Genomic DNA, 16311 nt, shown 5'->3' on the forward strand with positions numbered 1-16311 from the left:
ACTCATTTTAAGTCGAAAAGTGGAGAAATTTCTATCAATTAGATATCTTCAAATTCTCTTTCAAGTAAAAAAATCTCATTTAAAAATTCGGTGGGATGAGAGATTTTGGTCCATTTTAAAAAGAGTGTGTGAAACGTCACCCAAAATTAAAACTTCCATAACTCTCTCATTTGAAGTCAAAAAGTGGTGAAATTTCTACCAATCGGAGGTCCTAAGATTCTTTTTCTTGCGAAAGAAATCTCATTTCAAATTTTGTTGGGATGAGAGAGTTGTAGTCCGTTTTATAAAGAGTGTGCGACACGTCATCCAAAATTAAAACCTGTGTAACTCTCTGACTTTAAGTTCAAAAGTGGTGAAATTTCTACCAATCTTCAAATTCTCTTTCCGGGGAAAGAAATCTTGTTTTAAAAATCGTTGGGGTGAGAGAGTTGTTGTCCGTCTTAAAAAGAGTGTGCGAAACGTCACTCAAAATTAAAACCACCATAAGTCTCTCTTTTCAAGTCCAAATGTGGTGAAATTTCTAACAAATTAGTGGACTACAAATTTCTCTTTCAACGAAAAAAAATCCCATTTAAAAATTCGGTAGGGCGAGAGAGTTTTGGACCATTTTATAATGAGTGTGTGAAACGTCACCCAAAATTAAAACGTCCATAACTCACTCATTTTAAGTCGAAAAGTGGAGAAATTTCTATCAATTACATGTCTTCAAATTCTCTTTCAAGTAAAAAAATCTCATTTAAAAATTCGGTGGGATGAGAGAGTTTTGGTCCATTTGAGAAAGAGTGTGTGAAACGTCACCCAAAATTAAAACTTCCATAACTCTCTCATTTGAAGTTAAAAAGTGGTGAAATTTCTACCAATCGGAGGTCCTAAGATTCTTTTTCTTGGGAAAGAAATCTCATTTCAAATTTTGTTGGGATGAGAGAGTTGTAGTCCGTTTTATAAAGAGTGTGCGACACGTGATCCAAAATTAAAACCCGTGTAACTCTCTGACTCTAAGTTCAAAAGTGGTAAAATTTCTACCAATCTTCAAATTCTCTTTCCGGGAAAAGAAATCTTCTTTTAAAAATCGTTGGGGTGAGAGAGTTGTTGTCCGTTTTAGAAACAGTGTGCGAAACGTCACCCAAAATTAAAACCTCTATAACTCTCTCACTTTAAGTCCAAAAGTGGTGAAATTTCTACCAATCGGGGGTCTTCTAATTCTCTTTCATGGGAAAGAAATCTCGTTTCAAAATTTGATGGGGTGAGAGAGATATAGTCCGTTTCATAAAGAGTGTGTTAAACGTCACCCAAATTAAAACCTCAATAACTCCCTCATATTAAGTGCGAAATCTCGTTTCAAAATTTGATGGGGTGAGAGAGTTGTTGTCCGTCTTAAAAAGAGTGTACGAAACGTCATCCAAAATTAAAACTACCATAAGTCTCTCATTTCAAGTCGAAATGTGGTGAAATATCTAACAAATTAGAGGACTTCAAATTCTCTTTCAACGAAAAAAATCTCATTTAAAAATTCGGTAGGATGAGAGAGTTTTGGACCATTTTATAAAGAGTTTGTAAAACATCACCCAAAATTAAAACTTTCATAACTCACTTATTTTAAGTCGAAAACTGGAGAAATTTCTATCAATTAGATGTCTTCAAATTCTCTTTCAAGAAAAAAAATCTCATTTAAAAATTCGGTGGGATGAGAGAGTTTTGGTCCATTTTATAAAGAGTGTGTGAAACGTCACCCAAAATTAAAACTTCCATAACTCTCTCATTTGAAGTCAAAAACTGGTAAAATTTCTACCAATCAGATGTCCTAAGATTCTTTTTCTTCGGAAAGAAATCTCATTTCAAATTTTGTTGGGATGAGAGAGTTGTAGTCCGTTTTATAAAGAGTGTGCGAGACGTCATCCAAAATTAAAACCTCTGCAACTCTCTCACTTTAAGTTCAAAAGTGGTGAAATTTCTACCAATCTTCAAATTCTCTTTCCGGGGAAAGAAATCTTGTTTTAAAAATCGTTGGGTTGAGAGAGTTGTTGTCCGTCTTAAAAAGAGTGTGCGAAACGTCACCCAAAATTAAAACCACCATAAGTCTCTCTTTTCAAGTCCAAATGTGGTGAAATTTCTAACAAATTAGTGGACTTCAAATTCTCTTTCAACGAAATAAAATCCCATTTAAAAATTCGGTAGGGCGAGAGAGTTTTGGACCATTTTATAATGAGTGTGTGAAATGTCACCCAAAATTAAAACTTCCATAACTCTCTCATTTGAAGTCAAAAAGTTGTAAAATTTCTACCAATCAGATGTCCTAAGATTCTTTTTCTTCGGAAAGAAATCTCATTTCAAATTTTGTTGGGATGAGAGAGTTGTAGTCCGTTTTATAAAGAGTGTGCGAGACGTCATCCAAAATTAAAACCTCTGCAACTCTCTCACTTTAAGTTCAAAAGTGGTGAAATTTCTACCAATCTTCAAATTCTCTTTCCGGGGAAAAAAATCTTGTTTTAAAAATCGTTGGGGTGAGAGAGTTGTTGTCCGTCTTAAAAAGAGTGTGCGAAACGTCACCCAAAATTAAAACCACCATAAGTCTCTCTTTTCAAGTCCAAATGTGGTGAAATTTCTAACAAATTAGTGGACTTCAAATTCTCTTTCAACGAAAAAAATCCCATTTAAAAATTCGGTAGGGCGAGAGAGTTTTGGACTATTTTATAATGAGTGTGTGAAACGTCACCCAAAATTAAAACGTCCATAACTCACTCATTTTAAGTCGAAAAGTGGAGAAATTTCTATCAATTACATGTCTTCAAATTCTCTTTCAAGTAAAAAAATCTCATTTAAAAATTCGGTGGGATGAGAGAGTTTTGGTCCATTTTAAAAAGGGTGTGTGAAACGTCACCCAAAATTAAAACATCCATAACTGTCTCATTTGAAGTCAAAAAGTGGTGAAATTTCTACCAATCGGAGGTCCTAAGATTCTTTTTCTTGCGAAAGAAATCTCATTTCAAATTTTGTTGGGATGAGAGAGTTGTAGTCCGTTTTATAAAGGGTGTGCAACAAGTCATCCAAAATTAAAACCTGTGTAACTCTCTGACTTTAAGTTCAAAAGTGGTGAAATTTCTACCAATCTTCAAATTCTCTTTCCGGGGAAAAAAATCTTGTTTTAAAAATCGTTGGGGTGAGAGAGTTGTTGTCCGTCTTAAAAAGAGTGTGCGAAACGTCACCCAAAATTAAAACCACCATAAGTCTCTCTTTTCAAGTCCAAATGTGGTGAAATTTCTAACAAATTAGTGGACTTGAAATTCTCTTTAAAAGAAAAAAATCCCATTTAAAAATTCGGTAGGGCGAGAGAGTTTTGGACCATTTTATAATGAGTGTGTGAAACGTCACCCAAAATTAAAACTTCCATAACTCTCTCATTTGAAGTCAAAAAGTGGTGAAATTTCTACCAATCGGAGGTCCTAAGATTCTTTTTCTTGCGAAAGAAATCTCATTTCAAATTTTGTTGGGATGAGAGAGTTGTAGTCCGTTTTATAAAGAGTGTGCGACACGTCATCCAAAATTAAAACCTGTGTAACTCTCTGACTTTAAGTTCAAAAGTGGTGAAATTTCTACCAATCTTCAAATTCTATTTCCGGGGAAAGAAATCTTGTTTTAAAAATCGTTGGGGTGAGAGAGTTATTGTCCGTCTTAAAAAGAGTGTGCGAAACGTCACCCAAAATTAAAACCACCATAAGTCTCTCTTTTCAAGTCCAAATGTGGTGAAATTTCTAACAAATTAGTGGACTTCAAATTCTCTTTCAACGAAAAAAATCTCATTTAAAAATTCGGTAGGATGAGAGTGTTTTGGACCATTTTATAAAGAGTTTGTGAAACATCACCCAAAATTAAAACTTTCATAACTCACTTATTTTAAGTCGAAAAGTGGAGAAATTTCTATCAATTAGATGTCTTCAAATTCTCTTTCAAGTAAAAAAATCTCATTTAAAAATTCGGTGGGATGAGAGAGTTTTGGTCCATTTGAGAAAGAGTGTGTGAAACGTCACCCAAAATTAAAACTTCCATAACTCTCTCATTTGAAGTTAAAAAGTGGTGAAATTTCTACCAATCGGAGGTCCTAAGATTCTTTTTCTTGGGAAAGAAATCTCATTTCAAATTTTGTTGGGATGAGAGAGTTGTAGTCCGTTTTATAAAGAGTGTGCGACACGTGATCCAAAATTAAAACCCGTGTAACTCTCTGACTCTAAGTTCAAAAGTGGTAAAATTTCTACCAATCTTCAAATTCTCTTTCCGGGAAAAGAAATCTTCTTTTAAAAATCGTTGGGGTGAGAGAGTTGTTGTCCCTTTTAGAAACAGTGTGCGAAACGTCACCCAAAATTAAAACCTCTATAACTCTCTCACTTTAAGTCCAAAAGTGGTGAAATTTCTACCAATCGGGGGTCTTCTAATTCTCTTTCATGGGAAAGAAATCTCGTTTCAAAATTTGATGGGGTGAGAGAGATATAGTCTGTTTCATAAAGAGTGTGTTAAACGTCACCCAAATTAAAACCTCAATAACTCCCTCATATTAAGTGCGAAATCTCGTTTCAAAATTTGATGGGGTGAGAGAGTTGTTGTCCGTCTTAAAAAGAGTGTACGAAACGTCATCCAAAATTAAAACTACCATAAGTCTCTCATTTCAAGTCGAAATGTGGTGAAATATCTAACAAATTAGAGGACTTCAAATTCTCTTTCAACGAAAAAAATCTCATTTAAAAATTCGGTAGGATGAGAGAGTTTTGGACCATTTTATAAAGAGTTTGTGAAACATCACCCAAAATTAAAACTTTCATAACTCACTTATTTTAAGTCGAAAACTGGAGAAATTTCTATCAATTAGATGTCTTCAAATTCTCTTTCAAGAAAAAAAATCTCATTTAAAAATTCGGTGGGATGAGAGAGTTTTGGTCCATTTTATAAAGAGTGTGTGAAACGTCACCCAAAATTAAAACTTCCATAACTCTCTCATTTGAAGTCAAAAAGTGGTAAAATTTCTACCAATCAGATGTCCTAAGATTCTTTTTCTTCGGAAAGAAATCTCATTTCAAATTTTGTTGGGATGAGAGAGTTGTAGTCCGTTTTATAAAGAGTGTGCGAGACGTCATCCAAAATTAAAACCTCTGCAACTCTCTCACTTTAAGTTCAAAAGTGGTGAAATTTCTACCAATCTTCAAATTCTCTTTCCGGGGAAAGAAATCTTGTTTTAAAAATCGTTGGGTTGAGAGAGTTGTTGTCCGTCTTAAAAAGAGTGTGCGAAACGTCACCCAAAATTAAAACCACCATAAGTCTCTCTTTTCAAGTCCAAATGTGGTGAAATTTCTAACAAATTAGTGGACTTCATATTCTCTTTCAACGAAAAAAATCCCATTTAAAAATTCTGTAGGGCGAGAGAGTTTTGGACCATTTTATAATGAGTGTGTGAAATGTCACCCAAAATTAAAACTTCCATAACTCTCTCATTTGAAGTCAAAAAGTTGTAAAATTTCTACCAATCAGATGTCCTAAGATTCTTTTTCTTCGGAAAGAAACCTCATTTCAAATTTTGTTGGGATGAGAGAGTTGTAGTCCGTTTTATAAAGAGTGTGCGAGACGTCATCCAAAATTAAAACCTCTGCAACTCTCTCACTTTAAGTTCAAAAGTGGTGAAATTTCTACCAATCTTCAAATTCTCTTTCCGGGGAAAAAAATCTTGTTTTAAAAATCGTTGGGGTGAGAGAGTTGTTGTCCGTCTTAAAAAGAGTGTGCGAAACGTCACCCAAAATTAAAACCACCATAAGTCTCTCTTTTCAAGTCCAAATGTGGTGAAATTTCTAACAAATTAGTGGACTTCAAATTCTCTTTCAACGAAAAAAATCCCATTTAAAAATTCGGTAGGGCGAGAGAGTTTTGGACTATTTTATAATGAGTGTGTGAAACGTCACCCAAAATTAAAACGTCCATAACTCACTCATTTTAAGTCGAAAAGTGGAGAAATTTCTATCAATTAGATGTCTTCAAATTCTCTTTCAAGTAAAAAAATCTCATTTAAAAATTCGGTGGGATGAGAGAGTTTTGGTCCATTTTAAAAAGGGTGTGTGAAACGTCACCCAAAATTAAAACATCCATAACTGTCTCATTTGAAGTCAAAAAGTGGTGAAATTTCTACCAATCGGAGGTCCTAAGATTCTTTTTCTTGCGAAAGAAATCTCATTTCAAATTTTGTTGGGATGAGAGAGTTGTAGTCCGTTTTATAAAGGGTGTGTAACAAGTCATCCAAAATTAAAACCTGTGTAACTCTCTGACTTTAAGTTCAAAAGTGGTGAAATTTCTACCAATCTTCAAATTCTCTTTCCGGGGAAAAAAATCTTGTTTTAAAAATCGTTGGGGTGAGAGAGTTGTTGTCCGTCTTAAAAAGAGTGTGCGAAACGTCACCCAAAATTAAAACCACCATAAGTCTCTCTTTTCAAGTCCAAATGTGGTGAAATTTCTAACAAATTAGTGGACTTGAAATTCTCTTTAAAAGAAAAAAATCCCATTTAAAAATTCGGTAGGGCGAGAGAGTTTTGGACCATTTTATAATGAGTGTGTGAAACGTCACCCAAAATTAAAACTTCCATAACTCTCTCATTTGAAGTCAAAAAGTGGTGAAATTTCTACCAATCGGAGGTCCTAAGATTCTTTTTCTTGCGAAAGAAATCTCATTTCAAATTTTGTTGGGATGAGAGAGTTGTAGTCCGTTTTATAAAGAGTGTGCGACACGTCATCCAAAATTAAAACCTGTGTAACTCTCTGACTTTAAGTTCAAAAGTGGTGAAATTTCTACCAATCTTCAAATTCTCTTTCCGGGGAAAGAAATCTTGTTTTAAAAATCGTTGGGGTGAGAGAGTTGTTGTCCGTCTTAAAAAGAGTGTGCGAAACGTCACCCAAAATTAAAACCACCATAAGTCTCTCTTTTCAAGTCCAAATGTGGTGAAATTTCTAACAAATTAGTGGACTTCAAATTCTCTTTCAACGAAAAAAATCTCATTTAAAAATTCGGTAGGATGAGAGAGTTTTGGACCATTTTATAAAGAGTTTGTGAAACATCACCCAAAATTAAAACTTTCATAACTCACTTATTTTAAGTCGAAAACTGGAGAAATTTCTATCAATTAGATGTCTTCAAATTCTCTTTCAAGTAAAAAAATCTCATTTAAAAATTCGGTGGGATGAGAGAGTTTTGGTCCATTTTATAAAGAGTGTGTGAAACGTCACCCAAAATTAAAACTTCCATAACTCTCTCATTTGAAGTCAAAAAGTGGTAAAATTTCTACCAATCAGATGTCCTAAGATTCTTTTTCTTCGGAAAGAAATCTCATTTCAAATTTTGTTGGGATGAGAGAGTTGTAGTCCGTTTTATAAAGAGTGTGCGAGACGTCATCCAAAATTAAAACCTCTGCAACTCTCTCACTTTAAGTTCAAAAGTGGTGAAATTTCTACCAATCTTCAAATTCTCTTTCCGGGGAAAGAAATCTTGTTTTAAAAATCGTTGGGTTGAGAGAGTTGTTGTCCGTCTTAAAAAGAGTGTGCGAAACGTCACCCAAAATTAAAACCACCATAAGTCTCTCTTTTCAAGTCCAAATGTGGTGAAATTTCTAACAAATTAGTGGACTTCAAATTCTCTTTCAACGAAAAAAATCTCATTTAAAAATTCGGTAGGATGAGAGTGTTTTGGACCATTTTATAAAGAGTTTGTGAAACATCACCCAAAATTAAAACTTTCATAACTCACTTATTTTAAGTCGAAAAGTGGTGAAATTTCTATCAATTAGATGTCTTCAAATTCTCTTTCAAGTAAAAAAATCTCATTTAAAAATTCGGTGGGATGAGAGAGTTTTGGTCCATTTGAGAAAGAGTGTGTGAAACGTCACCCAAAATTAAAACTTCCATAACTCTCTCATTTGAAGTTAAAAAGTGGTGAAATTTCTACCAATCGGAGGTCCTAAGATTCTTTTTCTTGGGAAAGAAATCTCATTTCAAATTTTGTTGGGATGAGAGAGTTGTAGTCCGTTTTATAAAGAGTGTGCGACACGTCATCCAAAATTAAAACCCGTGTAACTCTCTGACTCTAAGTTCAAAAGTGGTGAAATTTCTACCAATCTTCAAATTCTCTTTCCGGGGAAAGAAATCTTGTTTTAAAAATCGTTGGGGTGAGAGAGTTGTTGTCCGTCTTAAAAAGAGTGTGCGAAACGTCACCCAAAATTAAAACCACCATAAGTCTCTCTTTTCAAGTCCAAATGTGGTGAAATTTCTAACAAATTAGTGGACTTCAAATTCTCTTTCAACGAAAAAAATCTCATTTAAAAATTCGGTAGGATGAGAGAGTTTTGGACCATTTTATAAAGAGTGTGTGAAACATCACCCAAAATTAAAACTTTCATAACTCACTTATTTTAAGTCGAAAACTGGAGAAATTTCTATCAATTAGATGTCTTCAAATTCTCTTTCAAGTAAAAAAATCTCATTTAAAAATTCGGTGGGATGAGAGAGTTTTGGTCCATTTTATAAAGAGTGTGTGAAACGTCACCCAAAATTAAAACTTCCATAACTCTCTCATTTGAAGTCAAAAAGTGGTAAAATTTCTACCAATCAGATGTCCTAAGATTCTTTTTCTTCGGAAAGAAATCTCATTTCAAATTTTGTTGGGATGAGAGAGTTGTAGTCCGTTTTATAAAGAGTGTGCGAGACGTCATCCAAAATTAAAACCTCTGCAACTCTCTCACTTTAAGTTCAAAAGTGGTGAAATTTCTACCAATCTTCAAATTCTCTTTCCGGGGAAAGAAATCTTGTTTTAAAAATCGTTGGGTTGAGAGAGTTGTTGTCCGTCTTAAAAAGAGTGTGCGAAACGTCACCCAAAATTAAAACCACCATAAGTCTCTCTTTTCAAGTCCAAATGTGGTGAAATTTCTAACAAATTAGTGGACTTCAAATTCTCTTTCAACGAAAAAAATCTCATTTAAAAATTCGGTAGGATGAGAGTGTTTTGGACCATTTTATAAAGAGTTTGTGAAACATCACCCAAAATTAAAACTTTCATAACTCACTTATTTTAAGTCGAAAAGTGGAGAAATTTCTATCAATTAGATGTCTTCAAATTCTCTTTCAAGTAAAAAAATCTCATTTAAAAATTCGGTGGGATGAGAGAGTTTTGGTCCATTTGAGAAAGAGTGTGTGAAACGTCACCCAAAATTAAAACTTCCATAACTCTCTCATTTGAAGTTAAAAAGTGGTGAAATTTCTACCAATCGGAGGTCCTAAGATTCTTTTTCTTGGGAAAGAAATCTCATTTCAAATTTTGTTGGGATGAGAGAGTTGTAGTCCGTTTTATAAAGAGTGTGCGACACGTGATCCAAAATTAAAACCCGTGTAACTCTCTGACTCTAAGTTCAAAAGTGGTAAAATTTCTACCAATCTTCAAATTCTCTTTCCGGGAAAAGAAATCTTCTTTTAAAAATCGTTGGGGTGAGAGAGTTGTTGTCCGTTTTAGAAACAGTGTGCGAAACGTCACCCAAAATTAAAACCTCTATAACTCTCTCACTTTAAGTCCAAAAGTGGTGAAATTTCTACCAATCGGGGGTCTTCTAATTCTCTTTCATGGGAAAGAAATCTCGTTTCAAAATTTGATGGGGTGAGAGAGATATAGTCTGTTTCATAAAGAGTGTGTTAAACGTCACCCAAATTAAAACCTCAATAACTCCCTCATATTAAGTGCGAAATCTCGTTTCAAAATTTGATGGGGTGAGAGAGTTGTTGTCCGTCTTAAAAAGAGTGTACGAAACGTCATCCAAAATTAAAACTACCATAAGTCTCTCATTTCAAGTCGAAATGTGGTGAAATATCTAACAAATTAGAGGACTTCAAATTCTCTTTCAACGAAAAAAATCTCATTTAAAAATTCGGTAGGATGAGAGAGTTTTGGACCATTTTATAAAGAGTTTGTGAAACATCACCCAAAATTAAAACTTTCATAACTCACTTATTTTAAGTCGAAAACTGGAGAAATTTCTATCAATTAGATGTCTTCAAATTCTCTTTCAAGAAAAAAAATCTCATTTAAAAATTCGGTGGGATGAGAGAGTTTTGGTCCATTTTATAAAGAGTGTGTGAAACGTCACCCAAAATTAAAACTTCCATAACTCTCTCATTTGAAGTCAAAAAGTGGTAAAATTTCTACCAATCAGATGTCCTAAGATTCTTTTTCTTCGGAAAGAAATCTCATTTCAAATTTTGTTGGGATGAGAGAGTTGTAGTCCGTTTTATAAAGAGTGTGCGAGACGTCATCCAAAATTAAAACCTCTGCAACTCTCTCACTTTAAGTTCAAAAGTGGTGAAATTTCTACCAATCTTCAAATTCTCTTTCCGGGGAAAGAAATCTTGTTTTAAAAATCGTTGGGTTGAGAGAGTTGTTGTCCGTCTTAAAAAGAGTGTGCGAAACGTCACCCAAAATTAAAACCACCATAAGTCTCTCTTTTCAAGTCCAAATGTGGTGAAATTTCTAACAAATTAGTGGACTTCATATTCTCTTTCAACGAAAAAAATCCCATTTAAAAATTCTGTAGGGCGAGAGAGTTTTGGACCATTTTATAATGAGTGTGTGAAATGTCACCCAAAATTAAAACTTCCATAACTCTCTCATTTGAAGTCAAAAAGTTGTAAAATTTCTACCAATCAGATGTCCTAAGATTCTTTTTCTTCGGAAAGAAACCTCATTTCAAATTTTGTTGGGATGAGAGAGTTGTAGTCCGTTTTATAAAGAGTGTGCGAGACGTCATCCAAAATTAAAACCTCTGCAACTCTCTCACTTTAAGTTCAAAAGTGGTGAAATTTCTACCAATCTTCAAATTCTCTTTCCGGGGAAAAAAATCTTGTTTTAAAAATCGTTGGGGTGAGAGAGTTGTTGTCCGTCTTAAAAAGAGTGTGCGAAACGTCACCCAAAATTAAAACCACCATAAGTCTCTCTTTTCAAGTCCAAATGTGGTGAAATTTCTAACAAATTAGTGGACTTCAAATTCTCTTTCAACGAAAAAAATCCCATTTAAAAATTCGGTAGGGCGAGAGAGTTTTGGACTATTTTATAATGAGTGTGTGAAACGTCACCCAAAATTAAAACGTCCATAACTCACTCATTTTAAGTCGAAAAGTGGAGAAATTTCTATCAATTAGATGTCTTCAAATTCTCTTTCAAGTAAAAAAATCTCATTTAAAAATTCGGTGGGATGAGAGAGTTTTGGTCCATTTTAAAAAGGGTGTGTGAAACGTCACCCAAAATTAAAACATCCATAACTGTCTCATTTGAAGTCAAAAAGTGGTGAAATTTCTACCAATCGGAGGTCCTAAGATTCTTTTTCTTGCGAAAGAAATCTCATTTCAAATTTTGTTGGGATGAGAGAGTTGTAGTCCGTTTTATAAAGGGTGTGTAACAAGTCATCCAAAATTAAAACCTGTGTAACTCTCTGACTTTAAGTTCAAAAGTGGTGAAATTTCTACCAATCTTCAAATTCTCTTTCCGGGGAAAAAAATCTTGTTTTAAAAATCGTTGGGGTGAGAGAGTTGTTGTCCGTCTTAAAAAGAGTGTGCGAAACGTCACCCAAAATTAAAACCACCATAAGTCTCTCTTTTCAAGTCCAAATGTGGTGAAATTTCTAACAAATTAGTGGACTTGAAATTCTCTTTAAAAGAAAAAAATCCCATTTAAAAATTCGGTAGGGCGAGAGAGTTTTGGACCATTTTATAATGAGTGTGTGAAACGTCACCCAAAATTAAAACTTCCATAACTCTCTCATTTGAAGTCAAAAAGTGGTGAAATTTCTACCAATCGGAGGTCCTAAGATTCTTTTTCTTGCGAAAGAAATCTCATTTCAAATTTTGTTGGGATGAGAGAGTTGTAGTCCGTTTTATAAAGAGTGTGCGACACGTCATCCAAAATTAAAACCTGTGTAACTCTCTGACTTTAAGTTCAAAAGTGGTGAAATTTCTACCAATCTTCAAATTCTCTTTCCGGGGAAAGAAATCTTGTTTTAAAAATCGTTGGGGTGAGAGAGTTGTTGTCCGTCTTAAAAAGAGTGTGCGAAACGTCACCCAAAATTAAAACCACCATAAGTCTCTCTTTTCAAGTCCAAATGTGGTGAAATTTCTAACAAATTAGTGGACTTCAAATTCTCTTTCAACGAAAAAAATCTCATTTAAAAATTCGGTAGGATGAGAGAGTTTTGGACCATTTTATAAAGAGTTTGTGAAACATCACCCAAAATTAAAACTTTCATAACTCACTTATTTTAAGTCGAAAACTGGAGAAATTTCTATCAATTAGATGTCTTCAAATTCTCTTTCAAGTAAAAAAATCTCATTTAAAAATTCGGTGGGATGAGAGAGTTTTGGTCCATTTTATAAAGAGTGTGTGAAACGTCACCCAAAATTAAAACTTCCATAACTCTCTCATTTGAAGTCAAAAAGTGGTAAAATTTCTACCAATCAGATGTCCTAAGATTCTTTTTCTTCGGAAAGAAATCTCATTTCAAATTTTGTTGGGATGAGAGAGTTGTAGTCCGTTTTATAAAGAGTGTGCGAGACGTCATCCAAAATTAAAACCTCTGCAACTCTCTCACTTTAAGTTCAAAAGTGGTGAAATTTCTACCAATCTTCAAATTCTCTTTCCGGGGAAAGAAATCTTGTTTTAAAAATCGTTGGGTTGAGAGAGTTGTTGTCCGTCTTAAAAAGAGTGTGCGAAACGTCACCCAAAATTAAAACCACCATAAGTCTCTCTTTTCAAGTCCAAATGTGGTGAAATTTCTAACAAATTAGTGGACTTCAAATTTCTCTTTCAACGAAAAAAAATCCCATTTAAAAATTCGGTAGGGCGAGAGAGTTTTGGACCATTTTATAATGAGTGTGTGAAACGTCACCCAAAATTAAAACGTTCATAACTCACTCATTTTAAGTCGAAAAGTGGAGAAATTTCTATCAATTAGATGTCTTCAAATTCTCTTTCAAGTAAAAAAATCTCATTTAAAAATTCGGTGGGATGAGAGAGTTTTGGTCCATTTGAGAAAGAGTGTGTGAAACGTCACCCAAAATTAAAACTTCCATAACTCTCTCATTTGAAGTTAAAAAGTGGTGAAATTTCTACCAATCGGAGGTCCTAAGATTCTTTTTCTTGGGAAAGAAATCTCATTTCAAATTTTGTTGGGATGAGAGAGTTGTAGTCCGTTTTATAAAAAGTGTGCGACACGTGATCCAAAATTAAAACCCGTGTAACTCTCTGACTCTAAGTTCAAAAGTGGTAAAATTTCTACCAATCTTCAAATTCTCTTTCCGGGAAAAGAAATCTTCTTTTAAAAATCGTTGGGGTGAGAGAGTTGTTGTCCGTTTTAGAAACAGTGTGCGAAACGTCACCCAAAATTAAAACCTCTATAACTCTCTCACTTTAAGTCCAAAAGTGGTGAAATTTCTACCAATCGGGGGTCTTCTAATTCTCTTTCATGAGAAAGAAATCTCGTTTCAAAATTTGATGGGGTGAGAGAGATATAGTCCGTTTCATAAAGAGTGTGTTAAACGTCACCCAAATTAAAACCTCAATAACTCCCTCATATTAAGTGCGAAATCTCGTTTCAAAATTTGATGGGGTGAGAGAGTTGTTGTCCGTCTTAAAAAGAGTGTGCGAAACGTCACCCAAAATTAAAACTACCATAAGTCTCTCATTTCAAGTCGAAATGTGGTGAAATATCTAACAAATTAGAGGACTTCAAATTCTCTTTCAACGAAAAAAATCTCATTTAAAAATTCGGTAGGATGAGAGAGTTTTGGACCATTTTATAAAGAGTTTGTGAAACATCACCCAAAATTAAAACTTTCATAACTCACTTATTTTAAGTCGAAAACTGGAGAAATTTCTATCAATTAGATGTCTTCAAATTCTCTTTCAAGAAAAAAAATCTCATTTAAAAATTCGGTGGGATGAGAGAGTTTTGGTCCATTTTAAAAAGAGTGTGTGAAACGTCACCCAAAATTAAAACTTCCATAACTCTCTCATTTGAAGTCAAAAAGTGGTGAAATTTCTACCAATCGGAGGTCCTAAGATTCTTTTTCTTGCGAAAGAAATCTCATTTCAAATTTTGTTGGGATGAGAGAGTTGTAGTCTATTTTATAAAGAGTGTGTGACACGTCATCCAAAATTAAAACCTGTGTAACTCTCTAACTTTAAGTTCAAAAGTGGTAAAATTTCTACCAATCTTCAAATTCTCTTTCCGGGAAAAGAAATCTTCTTTTAAAAATAGTTGGGGTGAGAGAGTTGTTGTCCGTTTTAGAAACAGTGTGCGAAACGTCACCCAAAATTAAAACCTCTATAACTCTCTCACTTTAGGCCCAAAAGTGGTGAAATTTCTACCAATCGGGGGTCTTCTAATTCTCTTTCATGGGAAAGAAATCTCGTTTCAAAATTTGATGGGGTGAGAGAGATATAGTCCGTTTCATAAAGAGTGTGTTAAACGTCAACCAAATTAAAACCTCAATAACTCCCTCATATTAAGTGCGAAATCTCGTTTCAAAATTTGATGGGGTGAGAGAGTTGTTGTCCGTCTTAAAAAGAGTGTGCGAAACGTCACCCAAAATTAAAACTACCATAAGTCTCTCATTTCAAGTCGAAATGTGGTGAAATATCTAACAAATTAGAGGACTTCAAATTCTCTTTCAACGAAATTAAAACTTTCATAATTCACTTATTTTAAGTCGAAAACTGGAGAAATTTCTATCAATTAGATGTCTTCAAATTCTCATTCAAGAAAAAAAATCTCATTTAAAAATTCGGTGGGATGAGAGAGTTTTGGACCATTTTATAAAGAGTGTGTGAAACGTCACCCAAAATTAAAACTTCCATAACTCAGTCATTTGAAGTCAAAAAGTTGTAAAATTTCTACCAATCAGATGTCCTAAGATTCTTTTTCTTCGGAAAGAAATCTCATTTGAAATTTTGTTGGGATGAGAGAGTTGTAGTCCGTTTTATAAAGAGTGTGCGAGACGTCATCCAAAATTAAAACCTCTGCAACTCTCTCACTTTAAGTTCAAAAGTGGTGAAATTTCTACCAATCTTCAAATTCTCTTTCCGGGGAAAAAAATCTTGTTTTAAAAATCGTTGGGGTGAGAGAGTTGTTGTCCGCCTTAAAAAGAGTGTGCGAAACGTCACCCAAAATTAAAACTACCATAAGTCTCATTTCAAGTCGAAATGTGGTGAAATATCTAACAAATTAGAGGACTTCAAATTATCTTTCAACGAAAAAAATCTCATTTAAAAATTCGGTAGGATGAGAGAGTTTTGGACCATTTTATAAAGAGTTTGTGAAACGTCACCCAAAATTAAAACTTTCATAACTCACTCATTTTAAGTCGAAAAGTGGAGAAATTTCTACCAATCTTCAAATTCTCTTTCCGGGAAAAGAAATCTTCTTTTAAAAATAGTTGGGGTGAGAGAGTTGTTGTCCGTTTTAGAAACAGTGTGCGAAACGTCACCCAAAATTAAAACCTCTATAACTCTCTCACTTTAAGTCTAAAAGTGGTGAAATTTCTACCAATCGGGGGTCTTCTAATTCTCTTTCATGGGAAAGAAATCTCGTTTCAAAATTTGATGGGGTGAGAGAGATATAGTCCGTTTCATAAAGAGTGTGTTAAACGTCACCCAAATTAAAACCTCAATAACTCCCTCATATTAAGTGCGAAATCTCGTTTCAAAATTTGATGGGGTGAGAGAGTTGTTGTCCGTCTTAAAAAGAGTGTGCGAAACGTCACCCAAAATTAAAACTACCATAAGTCTCACATTTCAAGTCGAAATGTGGTGAAATATCTAACAAATTAGAGGACTTCAAATTCTCTTTCAACGAAAAAAATCTCATTTAAAAATTCGGTAGGATGAGAGAGTTTTGAACCATTTTATAAAGAGTTTGTGAAACGTCACCCAAAATTAAAACTTTCATAACTCACTTGTTTTAAGTCGAAAACTGGAGAAATTTCTATCAATTAGATGTCTTCAAATTCTCTTTCAAGAAAAAAAATCTCATTTAAAAATTCGGTGGGATGAGAGAGATTTGGTCCATTTTATAAAGAGTGTGTGAAACGTCACCCAAAATTAAAACTTCCATAACTCTCTCATTTGAAGTCAAAAAGTTGTAAAATTTCTACCAATCAGATGTCCTAAGATTCTTTTTCTTCGGAAAGAAATCTCATTTCAAATTTTGTTGGGATGAGAGAGTTGTAGTCCGTTTTATAAAGAGTGTGCGAGACGTCATC

This window comes from Tasmannia lanceolata, unplaced genomic scaffold (genome assembly GCF_043159265.1).
Source record: "Tasmannia lanceolata isolate RefF3 unplaced genomic scaffold, GAP_Taslan_0.1 ptg000021l, whole genome shotgun sequence".
Classification (NCBI taxonomy): Eukaryota; Viridiplantae; Streptophyta; class Magnoliopsida; order Canellales; family Winteraceae; genus Tasmannia; species Tasmannia lanceolata.